The following is a 25,445-nucleotide window of genomic DNA, read 5'->3' as shown; positions in this document are numbered from 1 at the left end:
TCTTCCTCTGTTAAATTGTTGAAGAATACAGATGCAGTTGCTGGAAAAAGTGTTATTGTTAATATGTCTGCAATCATGGTAGACTTGACATTCTTAAGAATGTAGCCACTAATTTGAAATTTATCTAGGAAGAATCACAAAACACTTTTATGACTGTTGTACTCTGAGTAATCTGGTGATTAATTTTGAATTTGTTCACATTGCCACAAAATACCTTTTCTGCTTTTGGGTGCCAGTAGACTCTTAATTTGACATTTATTTTCTAGATACTCAATTAAAGACAAGCTTGTAAAACCTGGCCTTGAACTGTAGCACTCCATTTCACCTTGCCATGACTAAGGCATCTGCTTTTTCAGTACTCGTAAAAAATAATTTCTGAAAATGCCATGTACTTTAAATTTAGATGTCCTTTAAGTCATGATGAATTGGTAAGGGAGGGACACTTTAAAGGCCAAGTATTTTTGCTATATCTTACTATGTCTAAAATCTCTACATGAAAATGGGTATTGTGTTTACCTTCCCTGTGGCCTTCAGCCAGAGAACATCTAACCCCTCCTTGTAGTGCCTTCCCCAACTAGCATTTATGCTTTCTTTTAGACTCTTTAAGGCAGCAGCCTCCACTTTCCACTACCGTAGCACCCAACAAGCTGAGTCTACAAGACTGTCCCTCATTGCCACTGACCTGGGCAGCAGCAGCACTCTGGCATGATGACCTGGGAAAGCCACTTTCTTCTTAGGCCTGGTGTGTCTCATTGCTCCTTCCCAACCTGCCTTCTACGTGAATATTTGCCAAGGTTCTACCTTTATCAGCTTCCTGTCTGTGCCACATACTTACACTGGCCACTCATCTGCCGCCTCACATCCCCTCTCCTTGCACAGCTAGGCTAGGTGACCTCAGGGCCTTCCTTGGCTTGGCTTTTCCCTCTGCTTAGAACAGGGTCTCCAGGGTCTTCTGGCATGTTCCCATAGGGCTTTGATCAATGGTCACATCTCATCAGGACTTTCTGAGAGAGTGGCTATTTTTTGTCTTGCTTTTCTTCCCCAATCACTCCTCTTTGGGTTGTAAATTCTAGCAAATAAGATGTTTGTCTTAAACCCCCAAAGCCTTGAACTCCTAGAAAATGTTCAATCAGTGCTTGCTGAATGAGTTAATAAGTGACTGCAAAAATGAACAAACAGATTACTTACAGCAGGGCAGTCCTGTGGCAACCAGGATCTCTGCTCCAGCTTGCTGAGTGGTACTTACCCAGGCTCTCCCTTGAGTGGGCAGGGTCTCCTGCTCTGTGGATGGTGAGCACCAGTCAGACTGAGGTTGTTTATGTGACTTCTTTATCCTCACTTTACATGGTTCTTTTTGTGGGATTGTTATTGTGGTTAAATTCTCTTCTAAAAACAAAATAAAAGCAAGAGTTGAAATGTAGAGGTGCCTTATAAATAAAATATACAAAAATGAGTGCATCTGTGTTACTTACATGTCTGCTATTTAATATTTAAATATATATTGGCTAATTATTAATGGAATTACCATTTTATGATGCTAAATACATTTATTTATCTCCCTATTTTTGCCAAATAAAAAACACCAGTAGCCTTCTCTTCCTGTGTTTTTCAGATATTTCCTGCTGCAGAGGGCATTTTAAGCAAAGAAGACTTTCCTTGGCTTCTGCCTGCAATCTGTAAAACACTCATTGCCTTTTCGGTAAGCGTATGGCTTTGCTTTGATCCATTCTAAGTAGAAGCTATTGATTGTCTCTGAAACCTGTGTCATTATTATATTAAGACAAGGAACCTAGGGTTTCAAGTATTTTGCTCTCAGCCATTAAATAAACAAATAAGCCCCACCAAGGTTTCTCATTTCTTGTCTGCATATGTGCTAATAATTACAATTGTTATGCACAGTAGTACTTACCACTCACCTTCCAGGTATTCAGAAGACTCCATTTGTGTGCCTGGATTTGGAGAAAACATAACAAGTGAGCACCTTTGCTCTCTGAATGAGAAGTAGAATTGTCTGAGATTGGGCATGGGATGATGAGGTGGATCCTGGGAGCTGATGTAGGGAGCTTTGCTGATGGCCATCCTGAGAATCAGAGTGGTGAGGACAGAGTCTGAATTCCAGCTCAGAGACTGAGACAGAGAAGACCAGATAGATGGTGTAGGTGAACCAAATCTTCAGCCCTGCTTTCTTCTTGCTATGTAAGGATAGCAGTCAATTACCTTCCTGGGCCAAGTAATTATATGGCACTTTATCAGAGCTACTGAGCTAGATTTTGTGTTTGTATGTTTAGAAAGAGTCATCTGTGTGGCACATCCAGCTGGGCTATAGGCAACAGATTTTAGCCCTGCCTCTGGTTAATTCTGATAGGGTTAGATCAGTCTGTAAGAATTATTTCAAGTTGTTTTTATAACCATTTGCAGTTTTCTCATAAATGGCATGCAAACTTTTTTTAAGTGCTGCAAAAGTTTTCTCTTACCCTTGGCTTTTAACTACCAATTTCTTGTTGCATCTCTGCATCATTGATCTTTGTTCTTGCATAAGTACATGTATTATGGGTTAGCAGCATGATGAGTACATATGTAGTCACATCACTAGCATTTTTCATTGTTCTCAACAGTGCATTTAGGACGACATTGTTTAGAGTAGACACTGGGTGTTTGAAATGACTCCTTGTTCATAGAAACTAAAAAAAGAGGTGAAATCATGAGGTAATAGGATATAAAATGATCTTTTTAGGTTCTTTTCTTCATTTTCATTATTTTAATTATTCTAGAACATGAGAACCCCTGAGTATGTGACTTAAGACATTTTAAAAGAGATGAGGGCACCAGTTACTGAGAGGCCAGCCTGAGGCTGCAATTTCAAGAAACAGGCTTAAAGGCCCCTTTGTTTTGAGTTTCTTGCTATCTTAGTCAAATTTAAGTAACTGATAAAGTCAATTTCTCCTTGAAAAGGTAACGTTTAAAAAGCTTCTGAAGGGTAGATTGTAATTCTTTCATATTGTGCCTACTAGATGCTGGAGAAATCATTGGGAGTGAACATAGCCCTTGCATACCTTTTGGTGTTAAGTGGTCCTGACTCGAAAGTCATGCTAGTTTTTCCTCAGTTAGCCTTTTTTCTTTGGATTCAAAGTTTCCTCCATAAAGAGTCCCTGTGTTCCCTGCTGGTGACTCAGCTTCCTTTCACACCGGCACCTCTGGCTTTTCTCTTCCCAGAACAGCTCTTTGCCAAGAGAGTGACTCAGAGCTCAGGTTCCTCAGCACAGTCAGGTGGGGCTCCCCTTGGGCCCTCACAGCTGACCTTGAGCAAGATCTCCTCAGGAACCAGGGCAAGTCAGCTACTGTAATGAGACTCATGTGCCTTTGGGCCAGCCAGAGCTTTTTTAACTGGAGGGAACAGATAGGGCATTCTCTTAGAAAAGCAGTTAGGGTTCTAGACGTTTATTGTAGAGATGTTTCTATAAGAGGTAGATGGCCGATAGTCTGTGCTCTAAAAGAAAATTCTCCTGCCAAGAACAGAAAATCTAACTCTAATTTTGAGGATTTAACATACATTTATTGTAAGGCTTAAGATCTATTGATTATAATTACTAAGTTACCAATTAAGATATTTGGCACATTTAAAATGCATTTTTAATCAAGTAAAAAACTAATTTGATTGCCTTGTGTACACGGTTGTCAGTCATTGAGGGTTATTTCCATAGAAATGGATTATGATTAGTATCTTGGTCAGTGTAGTGACTATATTCTTTACAAGAATCTACAGAAAAGAAGGCCAAGCTACATTTGAACCCATAATCTGGAAATGAACACTGTGCTGGAGGTGACTCATACCACATCTGCCCTTCACACATGTCCTAAAAAGAAAGCCTTAGAATCTTCATGTGTAGATGGGGCTATGTTCACCAGCTTCTCAATATTATAGCAGGATACCTGGAGTAAGTAATATATAGAGAAAAGGTTGATGTAGGCTTACAGTTTGGAGGTTCCAGTCTGTGATGGCAGAACCATTATTTTTAAATGAATGTGACATTTGGTAGTAAAGGGGAGCATGTGACACAGCAATATGGCCCTTTTATCACTAAGAAGCAAAAGAGGAAGAAGAGGGTGGCTTCCTACAGTCCCCTGAAAGTATACTCCCCTAATGACTTAACTTCCTACTACATGGCATATCACTCACTGCCCAGTGTCATCCCCTGAGAATCAGGCCTATGGAAAGCATCAAACATCCAGTTCACACTGTAGCAAGGATCAAAGAGGTTAAACCTCAGACCAAAGGGCAACCTTGTGATTAAACTGGGGCTCTAACTTCAAGCCTCTCTTACCTTGGCACCACTTGATTTCTCTACAGTAAAGGAGTGATACATGCAACAGAAAATTGGTTGTGGAAATTTGTGCAATGAAGAAACTGGAATGGGAGGGTTAAGAGAAGTAGGGACATCTAGTTTGATATGAGAATGACTTCATATATTTAAGAAAGGAAAGAAAGAGACTCCAAAGTTAAGAACTTTAAGAATATGCACATTGGAAGAAGGGAGCAGGTATGGTGGTTGCAGTGGTCCAAAAGAATGCAAAGCTTCTTATTTTTCCCAAACCTCTGAGGTGTCTACTGCCATTTGTAGTTACGGAGTAAAAGAATGTTCTGTGTACTGAGTTGTACAGGGAAACACATATGCAAAGGACCACATGGTTGGCAAGTATACTCCCCTCTCTGGTCTTTCTTTTAAAGAACTAAGTTCTTTTTTCTTAGTTCTTTAAAAACAAAAAAGTTGCTTTAAAATTAAATCCATTCTTGAAGGTGTGACAGAAAGCCTGAAACTACTTTTAATTGTATTTCGTTGTCCTTGGGAAAGTCTTCCTCTTTGTCAGTGGAGGAGACACCACTGTTTCTATGCTTGGTCTTTATACTCTCCAAGCATCACTGTCTTGAAATGCTTATGTATTAATTGTCAATTTGCTAGAATCTACAATCACCTGGCAGGTGGGCATCTGGGCATGCCTGTAAGGGGTTTTCTTCATGAGGATAATTGATGTGAGAAGACCCATCCTAATTGTCAGACCATTCCCTGGGCAGGGGATACTGGAGGATATAAAATAGAGAAGGTGAGCTGAGCAATAACATGTATTCATAGCTGTCTGTTCTTGATTGCAGATGCTATGTGACAAACTATTTCAAGCCCTGCCTCCTGGACTCCTCCACTATGATAGACAGAATAAGTCCTTCTTCCTTAAGTTGCTTTTGTTAGAATATTTTATCAAAACCACAGTTAAAAAAAAAGAACTAAGACAATAGGTCTAACTCTGTAGGATACATTCAAAGCCACATTTTCATTTCATAGACAAACAAGTTTTCTTATGACGATCAGCAAAGCAACCTTCTTTAGAGAAGAAGCCTCGTTAGGTGACTGATCTTTTAATGATTCCCCTTCAGGCATCAGGTCCTGCTGACCCTACTCTGAGGCAGTCTGTGCTGTGACCATCCTTCCTTCCCAGAAAACTCTGTTACTGACTTAGCACTGTGCCTGTTTCTGGCGTTAGCCTGAATTCTCAAGCCAGCCCAGTAATCCATTGGAAACTTTTATTGTCTCATTTCCCTTCTCCTGCCTTGTTCAACAGAGTTACCTATGTGTTGATAAGTTTAAATTACAGAGTCACCACTTACCTAACATCTCCAGTCTCTTCAGTGTCTGTAACTCGTCTCTTCTCTGCATGCCTGGCTCACTGCAGTTTAGGGTTGGGTTCTTGCATGTGTGTTGGTGGGGGTATACATTCACACCAGTACATGTACTTGTTGCTTTATTATCAGAATTCACGAATGTTTAACCATTCAGCAAATCTGTAACTCATATAACAAAAGTCTTTACAACTTAACAGAAAACGTGGTTCTTAGTCAGCTGTCTGTCTAAAGCGAGTATCTGAGACGGGCTCCTTATGAAGTGGGGGGAGTCTGTTTAGCTCATGGTTTTAGACCAGAGGCACCGGCGCCTGTGTCAAATCCAGCCTGTAGCACCGTCAACAAATGGTGTTGAAATTAGGACTTTCTTTAAGCGTCTGTGTACTTTGTCTCAAATTATATGATAAAATCATTTCAAAACTTTACATTAAGACTACAAACATTGACTCAAAAATATCAATGAATGTAGAGAAGCAAGCATGACTTTCTTCTCATTCTGTAAGTTTGGTTAAAATCATAGCAACTTTTGAATCCTTCAGTATCACAGAGTCCTATGAGCTTATCAGCTGCTGAAGTGGATTGAAGCAGTTTGCATTTGCAGCTCAGAAGCCCTTCTTGAAATGGAAACTTGGTTCAGCAGTACAGAATAAGAGTTGACGTCAGTTCTTAAATGGCCATACTAGAGTGGCATCTTAGTGGACCTAATATAGAAAGCACAACTGGGGGCGATAACATTATTTCCTCTGGAAATCATGGAGACCTCTGACAGCACAGAGAGCTGCAGGTAGAACTTGAGCTTGAGTCAGGCCCTCTTTGTGAGGAAAGTTCCACTTTGGATTTCGCTCCCTGGGGAAGGCTTCTTAGCCCTGCATTTATATCTGCCCAAGGGAGCATTCTTTGTGCTCTGAGACCTTGAGAGGGTGCATGCTAGTCCTTTTGTCTGTGAGTACATAACAGGTACTGATCACGACCCATCTGACAGTGTAGTTCATTTCTTCTGCAGTATTCTGGGAGATGATAAACACATTCCAAGTTACAAATTGGTTTTAACTCTGAATCTGCAGATCTGGCTCAGTAAAGAGGATTTCAGATATTTGGAACGTTAGTTGGACTGACATAGGAAAAGAGAGGCCGGTGTTTCTCAGCTGCGTCCCTCAATCTCTGACAGCAGCAGCTGGACTAAAATCCAGCAGGTATTCCCACAGAAAGAAAGAAAAATAATAACTAGTAACTGTAGGATGGTGGATCAGTTTATTTGGTCCAGGGCAGTCACCATCTTCTAACATCATGTTGTATACCCCAAATGCATACAACCAAATTTATTTTAAAATAAAATCAACTTTTAGGACTTGAGCTTAAACTTTAAATAAGTCAAATGAAGTAGCACTCAGAGCACAAATGTCAATAATAATGGTCTTTCAAGGCTGGGGTATCACTTGCCTAGTATTTGCAGAGCTCTGGGATTGATCCCCAGGACTGAAAAGTGGGAGAAGGTAGGGATACTCTTGAAATCCAGCCTCACCTGAATTCACATATTATTTTTGTTCCGAGTCCAGCTCCCCTAGAGTTGAGATTTTAACTCCAATTGGCTGTTTTCTTTGGATGCAAAGGTCTCACCATTCAAACTATAGTATTTGTGATTGGCTCAAGTTCCAGAGTTACCTTGAACTGTATACTGGGAGAGGTCCGTCTCAGAAGTACACACATCAAAACAAAGTACAGCCTTCCCCACTGTTCACACCTCCTCTCATCGGCTTCCAGTTACATTTAATTGACGCTTCATGTGTCCAGTGCTGGCTATACCTCTGGGTTAAATGGAAGCTCTGAATCCATTAAAACGAGGATGAAAAGATAGGTAGGGCTTCTTTCCCCACTTCTAGTTCAACAATTGATGGTGTATTTTTTTGATTCAAAAATGTGTTTTTATTTGGGAAAAGAGAGTGACGGCCCTTTACTTAATGAATGAGAAACTTAAAAAAAAAACTGATATATGGCTTTTTTTTTTTTTTTTTTTTTTTTGTTTTGTTTTTCGAGACAGGGTTTCTCTTGTGTAGCTTTGTGCCTTTCCTGGAACTCACTTGGTAGCCCAGGCTGGCCTCGAACTCACAGAGACCCGCCTGCCTCTGCCTCCCAAGTGCTGGGATTAAAGGCGTGCGCCACCACAGCCCGGCGACATATGGCTTTTATAATCATCTTGCAATTCAGAAAAGTATATATGTTTTGCTCAGGACCAAGGGGCTACACATTTGATTTTAGAAGGTATGAGGAACTGTCTAGTAACATCCCTGGCCCATTTCCCTATTAACCATTTGAAGGCTGTATGCTTTTCTACCCCTCCAGTAGCCACGTCCATGATGTAGCCTGCTTTTGGGTTTTCCAGCAGTGGTTTATTCCAGCTGCTGTCCTTGGGCACTGGCAACTCAAATTCAGTAGCACCCACTCCAGTGTACCTTATCTGTCTACAGCATCATTTTCATATTGGGATCACTAGCCCTCTTAAGGGCAGTCAACAAGAGTTTCAGGCCAAAATGTCCTGCCTCGGTTATAGCCTTTGAGAGTGAGCATTCTTATTTTTAGCAGCCTTTGGTTACTAAGCATTTGATTAAGAGATGATAAGTGCGATACAGAAAAATGATTTGAGTATGCCACTTTAAATCTGCTTTAACAAATGGGAAATTATGAGATCACCTGAATACATTTTATACCAAATTTGTAGTTTATTGGGGTTTCCCATTGCACCCTTGGCATGATACTTGACATGCATGTTTGCTGTATGCCTTATTAATTTAAATGCACAGTTGTGTTTCTGAGCATTCTATGATGATTGACACTTGCATCTGGTTAGTACTGTTATTTTTAAGAACATTGAAACCTGGCTTTGAAGTACTATCTGAAGTGTTGTATTAGTCAGGGTTCTCTAGAGTAACAGCTTATAGAATGACTCTCTCTCTACACACACATACATAAAGGGGCTTTATTAGAATGACTTACAGGCTGTCGTCCAGCTAATCCAATAATGGCTGCCTAGATACAGAAGATCCAAAAATCCAGTAGTTATTCAGTTCATGAGGCTGGATGTCTCAGCTGGTCTCCAATATATACCAGAATCTTGGAGAAGTAGGATGTAATCGGAAGTTTCTCTCCTGCCTGCAAGTTCCCAAATAATCATTCAGGGACTTAATATTAATTATAAATGTTTGGCCAGTTGTTCAGGCTTATTACTAATTAGCTCTTACTACTTAAATTATCCCATTTTTATTAATCTTTGTATTGCCATGAGGCCATGGTGTTGCCGGTCTGCTGACATCTTGCTCCTTGGAGAGCTGGATGTCGTCTGCCAAACTCCACCCTTCCCCTATATCTCTTTTTGGATTTCCTGCCTGACTGTATCCTGTCTTGATACAGGCCAGAGCAGCTTTATTCATCAACCAGTGAGTGTGGCACATATTCACAGGGTACAGAAGGACATCCCACATCATTCTCCTTTTCTATCTAATCAAAAGGGAAGGTTTTAACTTTAACATAGTAAGATTATATATAACAAAACAGTTATCAAGCAAGGATTATAGTTATGATATTTAGTCTATTTGTATTTGGCAAAATTAAAGAAAATATTCTATCATCTATCTTATCTTTGAGAATCTAAAGTTTCATATCTAATTTATTTTTTAACATAATTAAGGAAAACTATAATTATAATTTTCTAGTCTTCCACTCCATTAAAGGCCATAGAAGATTATAATATTATCTGAGTAAATAGGAAGAGCATTGTAAGCAACTTCCAAAATTTTAGAAATGACAGGAACATTTGGCTGCCTGGGCAGTCATCCAAAGTTCCTCTGCAATGTTGGGGCATCCATCTTCAACCTATGGGTCTATTGTATCTGGTAGACTTTTCTGTGAAGCAGCAAATTTGAAGGGCCATCCCACCTTGTTTTGGCTAAGTTCAGCAGTCATTTTTGCTGTGGGTCCTGCATATCCAGTTACATAGCATACAGTCAAGCAGTCAAGGCAAAAGCAGTTTCTTGCCCAAATGGCTAATTTTACCATAATGAAAGCAAACTCCTATGGAGTTTCTATGATGCCCATCATCCTTTTATGAAGTAAATTGGTGCTGCCAGGAGCAGATTGTCTTATTGTCATGAAAAGTCCAAGTTATTAAAATATTTTAAATGCCATATTCTGTAGGTCTTTGAATTATTTAAAAATTACCTATCTACCAACCTATATATATCACTGTATATCTAGAAAACCTAACTAGCATGACCAGAAGTTTGATTATTGTAGATGACTATTAATCTGTATTTCTTAATTACATATTACATTTTTAAATGAGTTGCATAAATACAATATCTTAAACAAGAGTAGAAATATATATACAGTATAACAAAATTCACTTTAAATTTGTATCAATAAACCAAAATCCATATTAATGCAAAATTTGTAAGATTAACAGTTTTTTTCCGTAATTAAAGTAGATTCAGTAATCTCCCCTTTTATCCTATCATTTCTATATCATATCCCCCTTTCTTTTTTTAGAAAGAGATTGATTATGACCAATAACAATTTGTAACCAAACCCCTGAACAAGGACAAATATCCATAATCTATTTTGGGGAATGTGGGCATAGTTTTTTAGACTACTTCCTGCTGATTGGGGGCACTGGTAATCTTTGGAAGACAGTGAGGAAATTTAGGATAATGGTCAAATCCTGACTGGAGTAGTCTGTGAGGCTGAATCATCTCAGCAAGTAGCCTTGAAGCTGTTTTTGATGTTGGGTCATCTGTGCCATTTTTATTGGTGCTTGGTCCCCTTCTTCTGAAAATTTATAAATTTTAAAGGTAACATACATATCTGTATTAATACAAATATAAACTGCGCATTGTACACAAGCCAGTTAAAGATAATTTTTTGTTTTCTGTCTGAGCAGGTAAAATATGTGTCATGTGTCTTGCTTTAGGTTTATTCATGGATAAATAAACTTTAGGTTTATTTATCCATGTCTATAGTCAGGATTTCAAGGGGTCTTCCTCAGTCAAATCTGTTCATCTTTAACTTTGAATGAATTCATAGCCTCTTGTTTCCTATGGAAATAAAGGCAGAACCTCTTTTCCAAAGTAACATATCTTTTGACTTAAACTTTTAAGTGAAGACATTTTCCAAATATTTAAGTTGGATTAATCCAGCAATGTTTATAATCAAATGTCTCATAGCAGTCAAAAATTTTGAAGACAACACAATAATATACATAATCCAGACTTTCTGTGCATTTTCCATCCTCATGTGGCTCATTTTCTTTATATTACTTTATTCCCCTTTCTAAGGACTTTATTTTATTCTTTTAATTCTGTATTTTAAGCCTGTTTATATCTTTCTCTTTGCTCTCTCAAGCTTAAGTATATCTTTTAAACATGTCATGACCCATTTAGAGGCCTTTTTTTTTTTTACTTTTTTTTTTTCATTTTTCTTTATTTTTTTCCTTTTATTTTATTTTACTATACTATTCAGTTCTACATACCAGCCACGGATTCCCTTGTTCTCCCCACTCCTGCCCCCTCCCCTTCCCCCATCCCACCCACCATTCCCACCTCCCCCAGGGCAAAGCCTCCCCCGAGGACTGAGATCAACCTGGTAGACTCAGTCCAGACAGGTCCAGTCCCCTCCTCCCAGACTGAGCCAAGCATCCCTGCATAAGCCCCAACTTTCAAACAGCCAACTCATACAATGAGCACAGGACCCGGTACCACTGCCTAGATGCCTCCCAAACAGATCAAGCCAATCAACTGTCTCACCTATTCAGAGGGCCTGATCAGTTGGGGGCGCCTCAGCCTTTGGTTCATAGTTCATGTGTTTCCATTCCTTTGGCTATTTGTCCCTGTGCTTTATCCAACCTTGGTTTCAACAATTCTCACTCATATAAACCCTCCGTGAGAATCATTTTTCTTTATTAAGAAATTTTCTACTCACTCCACATACCACCCACAGATCCCACTCCTCCCTCCTCCCACCTCCCAGCCCTCTCTCCCAAGTCACTCTGCATCCCCACATTCCCCAAATCAGGGTCTCCCATGGGGAGTCAGCAGAGCCCAGCACACTGAGCCTAGGCAGGTCCAAGCCCCTTCCCACTGCACCAAGGCTGTGCAAGGTGCCACACCACAGGCACCGGATTCCAGAAGCCTGCCCATAGACCAGGGACAGATCCCGATCCCCCTGCCTGGGTGCCCCCCAAACAGTTCGAGCCAAACAAGTGTCTTCCATATCCAGAGGGCCTAGTCCAGTCCCATGGGGGCTCCACAGCCACCAGTCCACAGTTCATGGGCTTCCACTAGTATGGCCGGTCATCTCTGCACATCTTCCCATCATGATCTCAATGTCCCCCACCTGCAGAATCCCTCCTCTCTCATCAATTGGATTCCAGAGCTCAGCCTGGAGCCTGGCCATGGATCTCTGCATCTGTAGAGGCCTTTTTTTTCTGAATCTGTTTTTATTGTGTTTCTTAACCTTTTGTCTATATAAACAAAAACCTTAACCCAACCAATGAGAGCAACACTTACTCACAGTGTACAGAAGAACAGAACATCCCATATCAATAGGATCTAGTGCCAGTGAAAGAATGGACTTGCTAGTGATGGTGGGAAGAAGTAGGCAGAGAGAGAGAGAGAGAGAGAGACAGAGAGAGAGAGAGAGAGAGAGAGAGAGAGAGAGAGAGAGAGAGAGAGAGAGGCAGACAGAGAGACAGACAGAGAGAGACAGACAGGGAGACACACACACACACACACACACACACACACACACACACAGATATCTTCCCTCCTTCCCTTCATATTCTTTATGTAGGCTGACAGCAGAAGGTGTGGTCCAGGTTAAAAGAGGATCCTCCCACCTCTAGGATCAGGATGTTCTCATTTCAAATGATCCAGCTGAGAAAAAAAAAAAAAAATCCCTTACAGGTGTCCTCAGCCATTTTTCTGTTTTAGTTAATTCCAGATGTAATCAAGTTGACAACCAAGAATAGCAATCACAAGTGTTGTTATAGTTCAAACTAATACATCACATTTTAATTGGCATTTGGCCTCATAAATCAATAGGACCACTGTGTGCACTTAAGAAATGCCATAGAGGATTCCATACTTGTATGAAACTTGTATGACACTACCAGGGTGAGTGAAATACTTTACAACTACCACCTTTGGCTTTAGCTCCTCACTTGTAATAGTGGACTTGGGTTCCTTAAGAGAACTTGTTAGTACTTATGTATTTCCCAATATGGAGAATGGAATGTTAATATTCAAACAACTTCAGGTGGCAGTGGCTCATAAGGTATTAAAGGGACAGTTATAGAGTTTCTATTTTGCTTTACCTACATTGGCAGTTCCCAGGGGGCTGGTCATGGTAAAGAGCTGGTTATGTGTACTTGGTCACTTAATTCTGACAATAGCCATACTGGGTAATCAAGAGGCAAAATTTTGGTTTTAGCATACCTGCTTTGGTTGCAGACTTGCCCCTCTTAGCACCTTGTCAGGAAGCAAAAGAGTGATAATTTCTGATATCAGCAGCTTCACAGATCCTAGAGGTGAACATTTTCTTCTGATTTGGAACCCATGTTGTTTAATTAAGATTAGATTTCGGAAAGATTTTTCTGAACCAAGAAGGTTGTTGCAGATATCCACTGCCACAGTCTGGATATTAAATGCTCTAGTGTGGATTTTAAGGGCCCACATATTGAAGATGTGTTTCCTGGGCTGTGATCGGCTGGAGACTGACTGGTGGATCCACGAGGGAGGGGAGCCCAGTGAAGGGGCTAGGCCATTAGGGCTGTGCCCTTGCCATGGGACCCAGTCACTTCCTCTCCTTTTCTTCCCAGTCACCATGAGATAAACAGAGCCTCTCCACCATGGTGTACTGTGCTATCAATAATATCATATAAAATAATGTGGGAATTGTCTGTGAACTGAACCTCTTGACACTGTGTACCAAGACAAGGCAGAAACAAAAGCCAATATGCGAATCAGTGTCCTACTTTAGGCTTGTTTGTTACATGTTCTCAGAGAAATCATGTTCATGTCCTCAAGGTCCATGGCAGAGCTGTTTAACTTTCTGGAGCTCAGCTTACTTTTTTAAGACTGTCAGTATTGCAGCCGCTGCTGCAATATGCTTTGCTCATGGGCTTGTACATTTACAAAGCACTTTCACTCAGTAGACTTGAGTGACAAGGTGTGGGTAATTGTCATCTCTGCTTTGTAGATGAGGCACTAGAAGTCAGGGAAAGGTATCCTCTAGAGTTGCATGGATCGTAGAAGAAAAACCTAAGTTGCAAGGCCATCTATCTCCCTGTTCATCACAGTTCCAGAACTAGACTCCTGGACCCAGAGCTGCACCTGTTGATCAGAACTGGTGGATTATTTGCCACTATTGTTTTTAAGACCCAGATACCCAGAGTGGAGTGTTAGGGGATTTGAAGTAAAATTCAGGGCTCTGAATTTGGAATCCTCCAGCCCAAACTGCTCTGCCTCAGTCTGTCTCACATACTGATTTTCCATGTCATCTGTGTTCTAGAGCAGTGGTTCTCAAACTTCCTAATGCTGCAATCCTTTAATATAGTTCCTCATGTTGTGGTGTCCCCCAACCATAAAATTATTTCATTGCTACTTCATAACTCTAATTTTCTTACTGTTGCTAATCATAATATAAAAATATCTGATATGCAGGACATCTGATATGTGACCCCTAAAGGGGTTGGGATTCACAGGTTGATAACTGCTGTTCTTGAGAAACCTACAGAAAACAGAAACAAAACAAAATACAACATCCATAACAACAACAAAAAATAAAGTATTTTGAAGTTTACTGAGCACAAAGTTATTACATCCTAAGCCAACACAGAGGTAAAATCAACGAAACTAATACAGGCATGAGCTAGTTGTTATTAGCAGAATATGATTTGGTTCATAAAATTAATTTGTAGCTTTCAAAAAATGTGAAATTGGTTAAGTTCAAAAGACTTGTCCAGAGGTAACATTTCCTAATATCTAGTACTTAGTCCCAGTACCTACAGTCCTTGGGTGACTTAAAGAGATGTCAAATAAAGCTGATAAAATGGAATTAAAGAAAGCTTTCTATATTTTACTCAGTGCACAGGTTATATATCAAAATTTCCCCCATTCTAATATGCTCAGATTATATCTATTTCATAATTAAGTTTAAAGAATGATCATAATTTAGTTTCTCAGTTAAATCTCACTGTGTTGCATGCATGTGCACATCCAGTCTATATTAAACAGTCTTCTTTCTCCCCAATACTCCTCAGCTGTCAACATTATTTAACAAATTTGATAAATTCCATTTTAAAATGATGTTTAAAGTCATATATCTAATTTATAACACCTCCAATAAAATGATATTTCTAGATAAGATGGTTCATCTTTCATAGTGAAATTCTGAATGGTGAATTCCACTTTCTTACTGTAATAGGCTATCTGTGTTCCCTTCATTTCTGGAAGAGGTTTAAGTTCAGGGATTGTATATATTTCTTGTTACATGATGCTATCAATATGGATGATTAATGTAATAAAGCATATGGTAGTTCTCTTATTTCCCAAGCTTTAGGAAGGTCTATGATCATTGGTTGATAGTGGGCCCTGGAGTGTGTGGGATTAGCAAGCAAACTGAGCATCATCTTAGCATACTGCCTTCATGGTGGTGGCAGTATGCAAGAGAAAGAGCATCAGGATGAAGATGAAGCAGTATTTTGTCCAAAAACAGTCAAGGACAGTTTTTTCCTTCTAACCCTGGACTTTGGATTAGACAGCTTGCAGGGTGAACACTGTGCTCATCAGCTGCCTTATAACCAAGAACGCTTGTAAATCTGTGGTGTTTTGCTGTTACAACAGTTTTATACTCTTGTGTGCATAAATACTTTTTCTGACAGCCTGAGAAACCAGTGCCATGAATATTCCGTTAGCAGTAGTAAAACCTCTCAGTATGGCTCTGAAGTTTTAGGATGACAATCAAATAGTCCAACAAAGGGCAGGAGAAGCTGAAATAAAAACCTTCACAGCTGAGTGGTTTTATTTCACATCTGCTATGGAGTCTGTCCATCACAGGCACCTCCTCGCAGCACCCACTGGAGTTGGTGGATATTAGTATAAAGGGATCATAAAGTGTTGAGTCAATTGAAGGTCATCTGTGTCTAGCCTATTATTTCTACAGTACTGAGGAAATTGGGGCTCTTTTTTCAACTTTGTCATTTGCATTGAGGATCTAAAGGTAGATGGCTGACATTTTTATCTGATGGCTGCTTTCCTCCATTGTGCTTCTGAAATAGTATCTTCATCTCATACTAACTCAGTCTTATGGATAAATTTACTTGTGAGGGCTTGAGTTACCTTTTACTAAGTATCTGAAGGGGATTTCTTTCTTTTTTTTTTACTTTTTTCTATTAGAGGCTATGATTTCCTGTGATAAATAGACCACAAACAAAAATAAGGCTCTAATTAATGACAATTTGAAAAGACAATTTTTGGTGTGACCCCATAGACTCATGTATGTGAATGCTTGGCTCATAGGGAGTGACACTATAAGAGATGTGGCCTTGTTGGAGTAGATGTCACCTTGTTGGAGGAAGTATGTCACTGTGGAGGCAAGGTTTGAGGTCTTATATATGCTCAAGCCACACCCAGTGTAACAGTTAACTTCCTGTTGCCTATGGATCAAGATGTAGAACTCTTGGCTACCTGTCTGCCTCCATGCTACTTTTCCCCTGCCATAAAGGTAATCCATCCAATTAAATGTTTTTCTTTATAAGGTATGTGGTGGTCATGGTATCTCTTCACAGCAATAGTAACCCTAACTAAAACAGATGTTGGTACCAGAGACTGGGGTATTGTTATGATAGGCCTGGCCATGTTGTTGTTTGGAGGAATGTGGACTTTGGTGCTTTGGGTTAGGAAAACAGTGGAATGCTTTAAGCACTGCTTCATGAGCCATCCAGTAGGAACATGGAAAACAGTGGTGCTGAGGGTGATTTGAACAGTGGGGGCCTGACTCAAGAGGTTTCAAAGGAGAAGAATTTTACTATGTTAACTAGAGATCATTCTTGTGATATTTTGGTGAAGAATATAGCTGCTTTTTGCCCTTGTCCAAAGAGTCTGCCTGATGCTAAAATGAAGAGATTTGGATTAATTCCATTGTCAGAAGAAATCTCAAAATAGGCTAGTATAGATTCTGTTGTGTGGTAACTCTAATGAAAATTTATAATGAAAAGGTACAAGCTGAGCAAGGAAAAATACAAAATGTATAATTTGAGGAGAAAAGGGGCACCAGCAAATGGAATGGAGTTAAATCCTATGTTCAAGGAGATAAACAGATTAAAAAATGGATTAAAAGGAGTTGTAACCTCAAGGCAAGATCTTACACAGCTAAGTATCCAACTTGTGAAAAGGATTAAAGAAAAGCTTTGAGTTGGGTGTGGTAGTGCATACTTTTAATCCTGGAACTCAGAAAGCAGAGGCAGATGGATCCCTGAGTTTGAAACCATCATGGTCTACATATCCAGTTTCAGGACAGCCAAGCTTAGGCAGTGAAGGTAACTACTGAAAATAGGAAGCTGGTGAAGATGCAATTGAACAAGGAGGCCATGTTCCAGCCCCATTAAGCAGCAGAAGTTGGCAGGTTTGTCCATGTGGTTCTGGCTTTAGAGTCAAGGACAGAAGAAAGGAGTTATGAAATCTCCCTCCACAACTAAGGAAAACCACTAAGACCAGGTATGTAGCTGAGGTGACCCTGTGTGGAGGCCCAGAGATGTAAGACAAATTGCTAAACAGTTTTATTAATTAAAAAGCCCAGAGCTAGATATTGGGATAAAAACTGAGAGATCAATGGGAATAAGACAAGCCACAGCCAACCTCACCTTGCCAACTCCCCAGCCTCCAGACAGAGACATTTCCTATACACTCACACCTATATCCTTTCTGTCCCTGCCATCTCACTTCCTCTCTCCACCCAGCTACATCACTTCTTCTTTCTGCCCAGCTCTGTCAGTCCCTGTCAGTCTGTACAAACCTCCAGACTTTTATGGTTAACTAGTGTTGGAATTTAAGGCATGTGCCACCACGCATGGCTCTGCTCCCAGTGTGGCCTTGAATGCTAGGATTAAAGGCCTATGCCACTGCTGCTTGACCTCTGTGTTTAGTATAGTGACTAGCTTTCTCCTCTGATGCTCAGATAAGCTTTATTGGGGTTCACAAATCAAATATTACCACATTTCCCCTTTATTGTCTAAAATAAAATTATAATATAAGAAAAACTATATACAATAAGTACAATAACTATAATATATACAGGCAATAAATATATCAACAATGTCTATTCCATTTGCATTTGACAAATTCAGCAAAAATATTCCATTATCTATCCTATTTTGGTGAGTCCAAAATGTATCTAATTCACTTTCTATCCTAACTTGTATTACCAACTGAAAACTAATAAACAAATTTATGTTATTAAAACATCTTAAATGCCATATTCTGCTGATCTCTGAATATCTAAATATCTAAAATATATCTCTGCTTGACCTCTGCTTGACCTTGAAAACATACCTAATATGACTACAAGTTTGATTGCAATGACTAACTACTAACCTGCATTTCTTGATTATTCTAAATAGTTGGTAATAACTTTCAAGGACTAGAAAATTGCATCACACTGTGAAATGAACCATGGCCACTCACTGCAGCACACATGGGGTTGCAAAGGTCCTGTCTTTGCCCCAGCAGCTCCTCTCTCCCAAGATTCAGCAACAGAAGTTTGCAGTCAAACCATCTGTAAGTCATAGCATGACTTGAAGAGAATTTTGGGCATCACTTTAGCACTAGCATACCCCCCAAAAAGCATTACTGATTTCCTGATGGTCTTAGGCAGACCAAAGAATAGGGAAACATTTAAGAACAGGTAACTTTCAAATATTAATGCCAACTTCCCTCCTGACATTCTTATAAGAATAAAAACCTTACCCCAAATAATTATTGATACTGACCCTGAAAATCCCAAATTCAGGCATCTCTTCCCCCTGTGTGGTCTCTGGGATACAAGAAATATGTGAACTTATCTCTCCACTGCAAAGCAGCCAGTTGCCATGGAAACAGCTTAGTACTTTATAAACCCTCCTGGCTAGTTCCTGGAATATGAACTCTACACTGGTTTTAGAAAAAAATAAAAATGTATCTAGAATAAGACTCTGGTTTTATTTTTTCAAAAGCATCTATATAAAATTGCAAATATCAGGATGTTATTGAATGTGATGTAACTAACAGCGCTAAGTCAGACCTGCTCTTACCAGGCGGGCTCCCCTGTTATTGCACCCGACCAAGGCTAGCATCTCAGCACTGTTTTAGGTTTGGTGGGAAAACATCTGGAAGAATGTAATTTTATTTAGTCAGCTTTACTGTTTGTGCATTATTTTGTGCTTTAAATTCTAACAGCCTTATGGAGACATGCTGTATTTACCATGCCTGTGTCAGATCAAAGAAAGCATATATAATTTCACTTTCTCCATTTACAGTAGGTTTTGGTTGCAGTGTTTCGAATCTAGTTCCTTTTTTTTTTTTTTTTTTTTTTTTTTTAGTTTTGGTTTTGGTTTCTCAATAGGGTTTTTCTGTGTTGCCCTAACTGTCCTGAAACTTACTCTGTAGACCAGGCTGGCCTCAAACTCACAGAGACCCACCTGTTAGTGTCTCCCAGTGCTGGGATTAAAGGTGTGTGCCACCACTGCATGGCTCTAGTTCACTTCTTAACTGAAAGGTGGGAGAAATATCTCAGGAGGTGAACAGAAATCATTAGTGGCATAGTGAATTGTGACACACTTAAACATTTAAATGTAGTTTTAAAAATGACACTAATGCAGAATAATAATTACTTAAATATAGGATGAATAACAGCATTTAAGCATATCTTTGAAACTTCGGAAAGCAAGTTTATATTTACTCACTCTTCACCATTCTTCCTTAATACATAATTCAGCTCTGAGCTCTGTTCTTCCTGGGCATGTTTAGTGCCACATTAATAGGCAGACAGTTATTATTTAATATACACATTGTTAAAATTTATTTCTTCATAGTCCTTTACTACACTGTAATTCGATTGTTGTGGACCGATGCTTCCAGCCAACAAACTGCCATGGTTCTAAGTGGCACAGCACATCTCTGAGCACTGTCTGTACCTCTTGGCGCCTATTTCCTTTCAGCTGCAGGCTGCACCTGGAGCCAGGAGGCAGGAGCAACCTTCCCAGGGGGAATCCCAGAACACAAGCTCCTCTGAGTCCCCGGGAGACAGCTGAGCCATAATTGGAGCTGCAGCAGTGGCCGACTGGTATTTTTGCTGTTTTCAGAGTCCACAGATGACATTTAAAACTTAAAATCTCCAATGGGAATGCTACTTTTAGTCATTTTCAAGACCACTGCATCTTTTTTTTTTTTTTTTTATCATTACCAGTGACTCCAGCTTCTTCACCAACACTTTTTAAGTGTGTGTTCACATGAAAGCAGAGTGAAGATGCTAAGAGACCCAGACCACAAACAAAGCCACCACTGTGTCACTGTGATTCAACTGGTCACCCTGCAGCATTTGAGGAAATAGCAGGTACAGTTGTCAGAACTTGAAAAAATTCAACCTAAAATTGTGCTTGAGAACAAAAGCATTGGGAGATAACAAGGTTGCCTACAAATTTCAGATTAAAAATAATCTACAAACAAGATTAATATGGACTCTGATTGCTAGAGGACTTAATCCTCCTTTGTATATAATTTGATTTTCAAAAATATTACATGTTCCCTATGTATGGCTATTACTTCAGAATATATCCTAATTAACTGATTAAGAATATGCTTTTAAATTAGACAAACAACTATAGACTCGATGATAAGATTCCTAACTGTGGGAAGTAATGCACTGGGCAATTATTACTGTTAATTCCATTACATGAATTGATTTTCATGTGAGATTTGATGGTGTAGCTCATAGCATGCAACAGGTAGCCGAGTATGTCTCCTCCACCACTCCTCTTCCCTTCTTTTCCTGCTGACCGTAGGCTGTCATTCCCTTTCCTTTTATTTCCGGTGCCAGTGCCAGTGTTCTCTACTTCTGTCTCCCCTTCCCAAGGCTGCACGTCTCTACCTGCGTATTGAACGTAAAGCCCCAGCTGAGCTAGGTGTTTCAGAAACCAGGGTGGACACTGAGCAGTCACTCAGGCCAGCACCATCAGTACCGTGGAGAGGTTCACAAACTGTAACATGATAGGAAATGTATATGAAGAAGCTTTTGTGTCCTCATCTGCTCCACAGGACACAGTGCAGCACACACTATTTAAAACTGCTGAATTCAAACAGTTGTACATGGCACAGAGAAATTCTTGTTTCAATTAAGGGAATATGCAGTTCTCATGATCAGTGTGGGTCTTGGAATAAACAGGAAGTTTGTGCAGTTTGTTCAATAAATGTAATGCTGGGTGGGGGGGGGTCTTATTTCTATAGCAGACACTCTGGGTCTCTCCCAAATCAACTTTGACAACAAGTCCCTAAGTAATAAACTTTAACTTCTTGGAGCTATAACGGTTCAAAAACTAGTCACAGTGGTTCACATTTTCGTCACATCTTGTTTGTAATCCTGGCCCTCCATACACTGTGTGTGAAGGTGAGTAGGGGTTGGGTGAAGCTCGCATTCTTGAAAGCCCATCTCCAGCATCACTGCTTTAGACAGCCCCTCCCCCACCTCCCCCCCCCCAACTGTTCCTTCAGTGCTTGTCTTTGAAGTCTGCCCTCTTTCTTCCTCTGGCTAAGCTTCTCTCCCTTCCTCTCCCCTCCATTCTCTCTCATTGTCTAATTATCTGGGCAATGGCTAAGTAAGAATTCAGTCTTATCACAAGCTGAAACTATCTTTTGAATCACTTTTCCTGCCATGAACTGTGTGTGTGCTAAGTAAATGATTGAAAGACTAATAGGAGACATCTTTTCTTAGAGTGCTTATATTGCATGCTCCACCTTTTCTATGGCACTCATCTTTCAAGGTTTACCTGTCAAAAACATGATTGAGTGTTTCTTGGCATGGAATGCAGAATTACGACAGAAAGGGACACTACCTGTTTTTTCCAAAAATAGCAACAAAACCTTTACAACCAGATGCTCAGGTTTGGGATTTGTTGTTGTTATTGCTGTTCTTTCAGAAATTCCTGCAACAGATTTTGATTACATTTTGATTTCTACCCCCACTTCTCTTCCCACCCAACTTTATTTCCTCCTCACCCCCATCAAAGCCAATTTGATCTACCCAAACATTCTTGGGTGTGTGGCCCTCCACACCTACAGAAAACTGACTCTCTTTTTCTCCAGTAGCTTACAGTCACCATGCTGGGAGTTGGTCTGGCTTCAGCTTGCACAGGTCTTACACACACATACTGTCACCAGCTCTGTAAGTTCATGTGCACCTGCCCTGCTGTGTCCTGAAGACACTGTTTCCTTGTAGTTGCCCACTGCCTCTGGTTCTTACTGTCTTCCCACCTCCCTTCTCTGCAATGACACCCAACCCTTGTGGGGGTGCAGTACATACATTCTATTTAGGGCTGAGCATTCTGGAGTTGCTTACTCTCTGTTCCTTAGCAAGGTGAGGGTCTCTGTGTCAGTCATCATCTACTGTAAACAAAAGCTTCCCTGGTGAGGGTTGAATGATACTTTACCTGTGGGTGTAATGATAGGTTGTTAGGAGTTGGTGTAGGGACCCGAGAGAAAACCATCCATTGAAAGACAAATAGATGGCAGTTATAAGTACTTTCAAATAATATAAATTTATTAAAAGTCAGCTTTTTTGTAGCTTTCTGTGTTGAAATATATTATTTTAACCACTTTAAACAATTATTCCCATAATTTGTCAAGTCTTTACTTCCATATGATAGATACTGTCAAGAAGTCATTATATTCAATTGCCTTTTACAGTATTACTTAAATATTTGAAATTTTATTTGATTATATGCACATATAACCAATCATAATATTCCAGAAAATAATATTCCATAGAGATTCTCAGGTAACATGTCTCAATGATTTCTTAAAAATGGAAAAGCATTTAATTAAAGGAGAAAGCACAAAACCCTTTGTGGTAGTTTGAATAGGAATGGCCCCCCATAGGCTCATGTGTTTGAATGCTTGGCCCATAGGGAGTGGCACTATTAGGAGGTATGGCCTTGTTGGAGGAAGTGTGTCACTGTGGGGTGGGCTTTGAGGTCTTATATGCTCAAGCTATACCCAATATGGTACATAGCTTCCTTCTGCTGCCTGTGGGTCAACATGTAGAACTCTCCATTCCTTCTCCAGCACCATGTCTGCCTGCACACTGCCATGTTTCTCACCATGACAATAATGGAGCTCTGAAACTATAAACTGCCAGCCTCAATTAAATGTTTTTCTTCATAAAGTTGAAGTGGTCATGGTGTCTCTTTGCAGCAATAGAAACCCTAACTGAGACACCCATTTTCTGAAAGTATAGGCTGCATTTTAATAGGTACCTTTATGCCCACCACATCATGTTATTGGAGGTATTGAAGAGGCTTCATACCGGCAGGTGTCTTCCCCATTGCCCATTTTACAGTAAGTGAGCTTCCTCAGAAAGGTGCCCATCAGGCATACAGCTCAAAACTTGTTCTCCACAAGGCGGCTAGTTGCCTTGGGACAGTGTGTATTTAATATGGGGAATGTGACGGTTTGTGAGACTTCGCTGTTTTCCTGGAAGTGCTTTGAGCTCTCTGTTTCCTAAGGTTGAGGACAACCCTGCCGCTGCATTTTGTTGCAGCTCTGCCACCTCATGATGGACTGGCCTGCCAGGCAAGCTACTTCACTCAGTGTTCCCCGGTTTCCTCCAGGTTGAGTGACTCAAGGGAATACCCAATAACTACTGTCATTTTTTAAACAATTTTTATTGAATATGAAAGAATTGATTAGTTTCAGATGATCCTTTTTTTCATTTTTTCCTATATCCAGATATTCTTTTCAATTTCAAATGTTTATGCAAAGCTTGGGAAGTTGGTGGTTTCTTTCTCAGCATAAATAAATTAACAGTTCTCTATTGCAGCTTGTTGGATTAGAACAATTCATCTAGTGGATTTAAATTGCTTCTAATCATTACTTTTTGCTTACATGGTTCCAATCTGCATGATTTCCAGTTATTATATTCTAGTTCAACAAACCAGTTTCCCATCACCATAGTTCAAGTAATGATAACTGCACTTATACAAAATACAAACCTCGGAGCTAGCTCTTCCTTCCACAAATTAGTATGTAAACAGCAGGTGCCTGTCCTCAGCAGTGGGTGGTGATGGCGGTTCTTTCGAGGCTTTCAGCCCCATCGGTGGTAGGGCTGTGGTCACCTTGGGTTCAGTGCCCACAGATGAGAGTGAGTGCTCTGACTGTGTTGCCTGCTTGTCTCTCCAGGTTGACTCATGTGAACTTGTATAGAAACAGGCACTTAAAGAGAAACTGGCTGACAGTCGGGTCAGCAGAGTAAGAACAAGCGGTGCTTCTGGGGGTGAAACTTGAACCACAAGGATATAGGTGACTGCCAGTGATCTAGATCTTGTCTCTAGAGACTTTTGTCCAGCAAGAGTGACTCAGTGAGAGCCAGACTGGTTGCTTAGGAATGTGGAATGGTGTGACTTTTCTTAGGGTTTCTGTTGCTGCAATGAAACACTATGACTAAAAAGCAAGCTGGGGAGGAGAGGGTTTATTTGGCTTACACTTCCACATTGCTGTTCATTATTGAAGGAGGTCAGGACAGGAATTCAAACAGGGCAGAAACCTGGAGACAGGAGCTGATGCAGAGGCCCTGGATAGGTGCTGCTTACTGGCTTGCTCCCCATGGTTTGCTCAGCCTGCTTTCTTATAGCACCCAGCAATAACACCACTCACAATTGGGCTAGGGCCTCCCCCATTGATCACTAATTAAGAGAAATCCTTACAGCCAGATCTTATGGAGGCATTTTCTCAACTGAGATTCCCTCCTTCCAGATAACTGTGGCTTACATCAAATTAACATAAAACTAGCCAGCACATGAAACAAAGGATCAGATGTACCAAAACAAATAAACAAAAAACAATGCTATCACTGAGCTTACCACCAAAGGAATCACCAGAGATGGACTTGGAACTTATTGAAACTATGAAGGGTTAAATGGAAGCTGACAGGACAGTAAACCAAGTGTAGAATGGATGCTCACCACATTGTATGCACTGTGATAGGATGAACTTATTCCAATCCGTCCTGATAAGAAATACATGCACGCACACACACACACACACACACATACACACACACACACACACACACACACACAGTCTCAATGTGCTTGTCAATTATAGTGTTTTAAGTTATACTCATTATGTACACACTATAATGGTAAAATGTATTTAAGAGTCACAGAAGGGTCAAAATTTTTGCCACTAAATACAAATTGCACAACTTTCATTTATATTATTTTTATACTTAGAATTTGGCAAAGCAAAGACTGTAGTGAAAGATAGATGCTACCCTTGCCATTGGGGTTTTAGATGGCTAACACACTAACTCCCATATTACCATTGCTACTTGTAAGTACATTGTTACTCTTTTAAAGGCAATACACTGCCTGTTGATAACGTACATGGCTACTTCAGGGCTCCCCTCAGATAACAAATCCTCAGATGGTGGAGTCACTTACATAAAATAGAAATGTTTGCATATGCCCTGCACAGTCTTTCCC

At 40.1% G+C, this 25,445-nt stretch overlaps 1 protein-coding gene across 7 annotated transcripts in view; it reads left to right on the top strand.

The window, feature by feature from the left end:
- Positions 1-25,445, top strand: part of Fam110b (family with sequence similarity 110 member B) — a 136,001-nt gene that overhangs the window by 70,697 nt on the left and 39,859 nt on the right. For 6 of the 7 annotated variants that reach the window (XM_028858114.1, XM_028858112.2, XM_028858108.2 and 3 more), the window contains one exon: positions 1,613-1,699. The gene's annotated coding sequence lies outside the window, so the exon portion shown is untranslated. Of the gene's footprint in view, positions 1-1,612; positions 1,700-20,158; positions 20,306-25,445 lie in introns of all 7 variants that reach the window. The other variant, XM_037202435.1, reaches the window with a different exon arrangement.

This window comes from Peromyscus leucopus, chromosome 2 (genome assembly GCF_004664715.2).
Source record: "Peromyscus leucopus breed LL Stock chromosome 2, UCI_PerLeu_2.1, whole genome shotgun sequence".
Lineage (NCBI taxonomy): Eukaryota > Metazoa > Chordata > Mammalia > Rodentia > Cricetidae > Peromyscus > Peromyscus leucopus.
This window is presented reverse-complemented; position numbering and strand designations above follow the sequence as displayed.